The 9,061-nt window shown below is 27.8% G+C and overlaps 1 long non-coding RNA gene across 2 annotated transcripts in view; it reads right to left on the bottom strand.

Annotated features, from left to right (window-relative positions):
- The window catches only part of LOC136795563 (uncharacterized), a 461,741-nt gene that overhangs the window by 87,381 nt on the left and 365,299 nt on the right, over positions 1-9,061 (bottom strand). Inside the window, exon 3 of one of the 2 annotated variants that reach the window (XR_010843190.1) lies at positions 1,263-1,281. The exons of the other annotated variant lie outside the window; for it this stretch is intronic. This is a non-coding gene — a long non-coding RNA (uncharacterized lncRNA). Of the gene's footprint in view, positions 1-1,262; positions 1,282-9,061 lie in introns of those variants that run through there. 2 annotated transcript variants of the gene reach the window in all.

Genomic DNA, 9,061 nt, shown 5'->3' with positions numbered 1-9,061 from the left:
ATATATATATATATATATATATAAGTTACGGTAGGACAAGACTCTATATAACCTTACTCCTAACTCACTACGTAAATAAGCACTGATAATGCATATAGGAGCATTACAAAGAGAATAAAGGCAGTATCATTCTAGTAAACGTGCATTATAATTCTATTTTTTTTTTTAAAGTCATTGAGTCCAAGTGCTCGTAAGTTAATATATAATGTATATATATCGAAATTATTTATCTAGATATTTACATCCCTACTGCTGGGTGATATAGTGTTAGAATAGAGATGAGAGTTATGAAGGGAAAAGGAAAGAGAATATTTGATAAGTTGTAGCCGCTGGAGGAACTGGAGAAATAGCTAAGGACCGGAGAAGATCCTAATTCAGTGCAATTCCCTTCCATCTAGCCACTGAGTCGAGTTGCAAGACCACTTCACTACCTCGAAAACACCGTTAATTGGGCCTCCAACTCAACTCCTTCTTCCTAAAGTTTATGACCACCAGTATAACAACCAAGGAATATCAAGTTCTTATAAATTACGGCAAAAGAGGGTTGATTGGCTTAGTATTAATTCGAAAAGTAATTTGTTTGGATCAGATAGGAAATTTATTATAAATGATATATATTTTTTCTTACCTTCGGTGCTTCGCCGTGATTGAAACAATCACAACTTGAAAAAAAAAACTTATCAATTTTATTTGTATTGGACTTATTCCAAAATAGTAATGCCCCATATCAGCAGACCCCAAGACCGGTTTATTTTTTAATGTTTTACAAATGTTCAAAAGTTATGATTTTTGAAAATGTTTCTTAACATGTATTTAACATTACGTAAAATGTTCGTATGTTATGTCAGGTAATGTCATAACATACCAATATAAATATGTATCCTTCACTGATACATTAATATTTCCTTTACTTTTATTGACATAATAATAATTCTCATATTAATATATGAAACTATAAAACTATTGGATAAATAAATATAAAAAATCTTTATATATCTAAACTATTACAAGAAGGTATGGAAAATATCTTTTTTTTTAATTTCCTTCCTTTTAAAATGGACAGTTCAGATAAGTCATTTAGTAAAGTTTTTTTTTCATAGGTTTCTAAACTTAAACTAAAATCAAAACATAAAAAGAACAATGACCCCAGTTGCGGGTGTAGCAATAAATAAAAATCACAACAAATAAAAATAACAAACCATTATAGAACAATACAGACTAAATTAGGGGACGACTAAAAATAAAGTTATTCTTACCAAAACGAGTGAGAAATGCTCTTACCTGAAACAAAAAAAAATTGTTATAAAATAATATCATTAAAAATCAAAAATGAATTTAGTAATAAATAAAACTTCTTAGAACGTTAAAATGTTTTTTAATTACAATATAATCACTCATTAAAATGTAATGGAATCACAAGGATGTTCGAGTATCAGCAACTACCATCTGTTTATGTTTCGGTCTTCCACATCTCTTTCCGCAGATTGGTTCTACCAGAAGCTTTTGTGTCAGCTCTTCTTCGCCCAAGCGCGCCACATACCTCGCCCACATCATGCGGCCTAGTTTAAAGACCTCAATAACATTCTCAAGCAAATCCGAAGGATTTTCCCCTTAAATAACTGAAAATACTGAGCGTGTCATGGTTTAATATAAGTGTAATTTTGTTTTTCGAGAGAACTTTCCAGCCGCCAGATTTTTGTCCCAATTAACAGTACCCACTAAGTGAGTTTGACTGAAACTCGGAGGTGTCCAAAGAGTTGACTCATAAATACAGAAATACAATAAATAATTTGCCCAGCCGGATTCGAACCCAAGAAGAAACTTGCAATTCATACTTATATGAATATTTGCTTAGATTTTTTTTAAACGCTACTATTATAGTCGTCATTATTTGAAACTTTTATAATGAACAATATCTTATCATCTGATCATACAATCTCTTATCCAGAGTTTCGTGGTATCTGGAATATTCCCACAGTAATAATCTAAAAAAAAAATTAATTCTTAAACAGGTTTCTACCGAACGTAAATAAGAAAACACATTTAATGTTTCAATTTAGGCAATCCATTAATAAAAAATCGAGAAACGGAGTCCCCAAGCTCCGTTTTAAGAATCTTGAAGCTGGAATTAAAGAAGAACAAAGAATATTCTTGGAGAAAGCATTATGTTAAGAAGTTTTAGAAGAACAAAACCTTTTGAACTTGAGAGAGACTTAAGACTACTTAAAGGTTTTTAAGGGTAGGAGAAGGGTGAAGAGGAGGGGAATATAATTGTAAAAAATGGCTAATAAAGTAAAAGATGAGGATTTAACTTTATTCACCTTTAAAATTCAGAAGAACTCTGAAAGGGAATCATTCGATGACGAAAATTAGTAATCATTTACCCTTAAAAGGCCTATTTGATTGAACAAAACTAATATTGATTAAATATATTGTAGCATATTTATTTTTACAAGACTAGAAATATTTCTGAGTTCCAAGGTCAACGCTAAAAGCTATTTGAAATTTAAGAATAGCAATGCCAATCATATCAATTAAATATTAAACGAATTAATTTAATTAAATAAAACATCCTAAAAGCTTTAATAACTATTTAAGTCAGTTAAAAATTAACAACAAGTAATACATGGTTTAAGCTTCCTCAAACGAAATTAACCTCATTTACTTAACCATTTAGACAATCACATAAGATGTCAAATTTTAAAGAAAAAGCAATAAAATTCTCGGACATTTGCTAAGTGTACTCCTTGCCTTCTTTATAATTCTTGCTAGATTATATTTTTTCAATTCTCTCCATACAAAAGTCAGGAATGTATTTCGTACACCACTGACAATTTTTGACAACATACTTCACAGTTTTTCAAAGGAAAAATCTCCTGAAATGCAAGCATCCACAACTTTTACCTACTGCTCTGGATCGAGTTGAAATTAATTCTCAATCGTTTTAAATTTGTAAATGAACCTTTCAGTAGACAGACCGTTTTATTTTACATTGATATACGATTTTAATTAAAATTAAAAATAGAGCCGCTTTCGGGATAATCAAAAAGATAAAAGTGAAGAACCGAATATATAAAGTGTCCGATCACTCAAAAATGTTTAGACCTAAGCCGTTCTTGAATATTATTTTAGTTTCGTAGTGATTTTCTAAAACTTGCTTTTATTATTACTCAGGAAACATCAAAATCTATATTTCCGTTGAAATGCGGGATTCAATTCTTTTTAAGGTTCCAATACTGTCCCGGACTATATAAGTGAAAGTAAAAAGAGGATTCAAATTTCTTTGAAGAATATTGAAAACCTTTTTATTGGAAGTCTAAATGTTGAAGGATTTTTAACTCAGAATACAAAATCACTATAAATGAAGTATGTTTTACCCTTAAAATATTAATTTAACATTAAACAATTCTTATTAGATGCTATGATATTTTACTAATACCGCAAACTGAGATATCATGAAACAAAGTAAAATAATTCAATAAAAATTGATAAATTTATATTAATTAACAAAATTAATAACGTTAATAATAATTATTATTTATTATTTCATTAGTATTTAAGCGTTTACATCATACATATTTTTTATTAATCTAATTATCATAAAATAAATATATTATATAACTATGCACATTTGAAAAAAATAAAATAAAAATTAATACATGAAAAATAAATTAAAATAATTAATAAAAATATAAAACTATGAATATTAGAAAATTTGAACTGTTGAATCATAATTGTTTTTATCTCAAATTTAATGTTCATAATCTGTTCATTTTATACATAATAACTTATATTCTTGAAAACGCATTGATGTTTCAGATAAAAACCGACAAAAAGCACTCTTTCCTGCTAGAATTTCTACAGAAAGTAGATACAGGAAATTAGTCCCATTTAGGGTCATTAGACTTTTGAGCATAAGTGATAAAATCATCTTTCTCATTGTAAGACCGCTGCAATGAGATCATATATCATAAGCTGAAAACGCAGTCTGCTTTAAACACATGTATTAATTACACGATAAAATTTTTGCTTTAAAATATCCAAATAATTTATTTTGGAGAAAAAAAAAATCTAGTTCACAACTTTCGCTTAACACTAACCTTTAAGTTGAAATTAATTATCACTCTTTTCAGACAGATAATTCTATATTATTCACAATGGCAATAAGGTCCCGTACTAATTTTCTAAATGAACCAATCAGTAAACTGACTGAGTAATTACAATTTCTGCTGTTTTCAGAAAAATACTACTAGTATTTCTGGTTGCGAAATCTTCACAGCTCTGTTTTGCTAAAAGAATTCCATGAGTAACAGTTTACTGAAATTAAAATTAAATTTTAGATATAAACTATCCAATGTTAAATATTAGATTGTTTTATAATCATTATTAAAAATATAAAAATTATTTTATGGAATTAGTCATCCTGTCAACTGTATAGCACCTACATAGGCCAAGTGCAATTTAAAAAAAAAAACGATTTAATAATCGGAGCGAATGTTTATTTTATTTACTTAAATTTAATTTTCTTTGTTTTGTACATCAATTTTTTTAAAATTATTTGATCAATTTTATTTTATTATATTTTTTATATAGATTCATATTTTGATTTAACAAATCATGATAGTATTTTCTTTTATTTATATATTGCTTTATTATTATTTTAATTTTTGTTCTTTTTAATTCAGTGAGCACTATTGTTATCATTTACTTTTTTTTTTTTAATTGTTTTTCTATTTCTGTATATATTATAGGAAAGAATATTAGAACACTAATACTTAATGTTTTCAATTTGGGGCAGATTGTGTAAACTTTCTTTAAAACTATTACATTAAAAAAAAAACAACTATTTAATCTGGTGAAACGGAAAAACATACTAAGTACAAGTTCAAATTGAAATGAATCAAGGAATTTATTTACAACTAAGTCAAATACATTTGTGAATTTCGAGCACTTATTCATGAAAATTGGAAATTAATAAACTCTATTATTTATTTTGTATAAAATATTAAACCCTCCCCCCCCAAAAAAAAAAATATTTTCTTAATGAACCCCAAGATTGTACAAACCTTTAAAGCATTTGTACAAGCTTAATACAAATGAATTGACAATACTACGTAATAAAATTAAAAATAGATGACCACAACGACAATGAGAGCATTCCTGCATAAAATGTACAAAATGCATTTCTTATAAAGAAGAATTAAGTATGACAATTAAGAATAAATTACCATTATTTTAAACATTAAATCTTTAGAGAATAATAAAAAGTTTTGGTCTTTGAAATTTGATACAATAAATGGTAATTGAAGAGCGCAGTTGTTACCAGTTGTTACTCCAGTTTACTTCTTTTTTTAACTCCTGTTTAATTCATGTCATTAGCCTTTGAAATTCGTTGAATGATAAAAGAACTCTCAACCTCAAACTTTCAAACAGCGTCTAAATTCTCCAAAATGGATTTTTTTATTTATATCTCAGGAAGCCGCCTTCCTTAAAGAAGCGATGTTGTAACTCGAATAGAATTCATATATTTTTTTCAATTCCTTAAAAATTATTAATTTCATAAACATTTATTTTCTAATACAAAATACAGCTGAGAATGGTTCAATTGTATGGAATTTAATTTTAAAGAAATTGAAAGATGTAAAAGAACAAAATGTATATCATTATATTTACAATTAATTCTCAATAACAAATAAAGATAGATTTGGAAGTTATAGCTATAGCCGAAGGTTCCAATAATGTAATAAATCATACAATAGACAGACAAATAGATGGACTAGAACCTTTCTGGTCATAACATAACATTTACAGCTATCTTAGAAATTAATTAAAAGCCGTATTTAAATTTTAATTTTATATATATAACACATTTCTTCTTTTACTGAATAGGGCTGTCAAAAAATGAGATAAATACAAAAAATAATTTAGTACTCCAAGTTTATACCTACTGTCGGTTTTAGCTTAAATATGAATTTAACATACCTTTCTCGCAGAACAGAGAGAGAAGCAGAGGTTATACAGAGGTAACGTAAGTATTACAAGCCAAGCTGAGGATGTTTCGATGCTCCCAAAGCACTCTCTGCCCGTATAAAACAACCATCTCTAATGGGGGTTTAAAAAAAAAACCCAAAAAACAGGTATTTCAAAGATTCTCAGTTTCTCTATATTTCATTTTATTTTTTTATTAAAAAATATGGACTGCTAAAATATTATATAATGCAATCTAAAAATATAAACCCCTAGGAAGACTTATAATTAGTTCTTAAAATTTCAGAATTTGCCTTCCATATTCTAAATTACGTTTATAAATTACAAAGAGTTGTTAGTCAGATAATCATAAGTTAATTTTAAAATCATATATATTTTATCTTATCATAACTTTTTGTTTTTATTGTACATATGTTTGTCTAAACTATCACTTAAGGAATTCTTATTATTTTTGAAATGAAACTCCTTTACCAACGTTCTAGAGGTGTAAATTGATTTCGTGAAGCGAGATGAAACGGAAGTGTTGGAGGGAGCAAGACTGGTCAATTCTAGCGGGAAAATTATTATATTGTAATAGGAGAGTAGGAGATTGGATGAGATTGGCAATCCCGGCAGTGCTGGTTGGAATGAGTGAGATCCGCGATTTCATAATCTCCTATAGATAAAAAATTATTATTTCTCATGATTACGTCTATGGTGGTCCTTATAATCGAATAATATTAAGTTACATATAATACAAATTGTATTTTATTTATGAATTTTCCAAAATCTTAAGTGATTAGATCGAGAAAAATAAAAGAAAATGCCTAAACGGAAAATATATAGATAGTTTCTTTTATTAATGGATTTTCTTAAGATGTTAGACTATTTCAATGAGGACCTGAGTGGTATTGAAGAACATTTAATTGTAAGTTAAATTTTCAAGTTTAATCAAGAACGTTAGGGGATTTTTTAAACAATTGTAAGATAGATTATATTAGGTGAATCTTCCGGTTGGTAGATTTGAATGTTAATGAAATTCCTAGGCACACATCTACCCTAAATATGTAATTTTAGTTTCGTAAAACTTTTTGTTTTTCAGCTAGTTTGTTCACATACATACACAGATCATTTTGCGAGACTTAGTTATTTGAACTCAGAGGACCTCAAAAGCGTGTATTTTCATCGAAATGGAAATTACACGATCGTAATACTACCTCGGACTATATATTCCGTAAATTGTTTATTGAAATTAAAACATTTAATATAAGATTTATCCAAATATTTATGAAAATTTAATAACTTTCAAATAATCCACTTGGTAGTTCATCGCTTTTATAAAATTATATACAACAGTGTAGTTAGTTATGGATAAAATTAATGTTAAGCAAAAACTCCATGGTCGACATTATTTTTACAATATTGGCCAAAGGTAAACAGGAGATCCCTTTTGTATTAAATCAGAAACAATACTTAATACTATCCTTCCCTTGCATCTTCCCCTCCCCCGGAGTAAATGGAAGAGGAAATTTGTCAAAGACCATTTTCCAATTTCTCTCATACTGATGGATGTATCAATCGCAAAGAGCAGTGGCTTAGGAGAATGGAAAATAAAGCTCAACGTCTTCTCCGCTACTTCCTTTATCAGTCAGAACCAATAAAAGTTACCGTCATTCCCCATCCTTCGGAAACCATCATCTCGAGCAGAAATGTGTAAGCAAATCCTTGTACTCTTCTGCCTCACCAATCTCTGCCTTCTGAGCGATACTTTTCATCGGGGATATTCTTTCAATTCCATATGCCTCGCTAGGGCTTTTAAAATAAAATATGGAAGAATGACGAAGAATTATTATGTTTCGTTTCTTTAAAAGTTATTCTGTTCTAAAATAAAAAAGTCGAATTGAAGAAAATTGTTCAACGTAAACATATTTAAAAGAAATAAAACTAAGAAATGGTAATTTTCACTTTATCTCCGGTATTTATTAAAAAAATATCAATGTTTTGAACTATTAATTAAAACTGTTTGCCAGCGACAAAAAACTGACAAGAATCTAAAAATATTTGATTTTACAACTTAATATAGTCTTTTGAAGCAAATTCTAATAATATTCTTTTCTCCTTAAGGCGTTATTTTCATTAAACATACCCATTTATAAAGGATTTTTTAGGATTAAGTTTCCTTGCTGAAAATATGAATTAAGAAACTCAAAACAAGAAAAAATATTAATTAATACGTCCTCTACCTAATTTAATAATGAACTGTAAACATTTAAAATCATATTAACCCCTTGCACTCGTCACAGTTTTTGACGTTACCTATCAGCAAATCGATGCCAATTTTTCGCAAAAACCTACACCCTGGATTCTTGATATTATATAGTACAACTTTAAAACCAAGTAAGGCATTGTTACGGATTTTGGTTAATATGTATTCGTGGGCCCATATTTACGTAAAAAAAAGTTAATTGTAATTTTTTAAGCAATTTCTAATGGTCGTTTTGCTATTTTTATAAAAATAAAAAAAATATTATATAATGAAAGAAATAGTTTGGAAATTACTAATGGTAAATTACGAAATCAAAACAATGTAATAATTGCAAAGATGATTAATATTTGACGCTTCAATACAATTTAATTTCTTCTAAATTTTTTTTCTCAGTTTTAGCATCTCTTAAATATCTTATCAAGTTTCCATATATCATTGAACCATAATCGTGTACTAGAATAAATAATTATCTGTTACAACCGGATTCGGACTCGAGTCCTTAGAGTTACTATTATCATGCCTTACCACTGAGTCACTCCGTTCCCTATGATGATGAACAAGATTGTATAAAAAAGTTTAAGTTGAATGGAATATGGTCCGGGTGCGGTAAAAAAAAAACAACTCAAATAGTAGATAATTATACTATTGTATTAAAATTATTTAAAAACAAGAATAAAAGAAATTCTTGTCATATCTTTTATTCTTGTTTTTCTAAATTCTCACATTTTTTATTTTTTCATTTAATTTATTTATTTTTTTTAATCTTTATATTCACTATTCTTCCTGTTTCATTTATATTCATGTATCTATCTTTTAATTTATATTCAT

Source organism: Halyomorpha halys, unplaced genomic scaffold (assembly GCF_000696795.3).
Source record: "Halyomorpha halys isolate HHAL.00 unplaced genomic scaffold, Hhal_1.1 Scaffold51.1, whole genome shotgun sequence".
Taxonomy (NCBI): Eukaryota; Metazoa; Arthropoda; class Insecta; order Hemiptera; family Pentatomidae; genus Halyomorpha; species Halyomorpha halys.
Note: the sequence above shows the minus strand (reverse complement) of the source record. Positions and strands in the feature narration are given on the sequence as shown.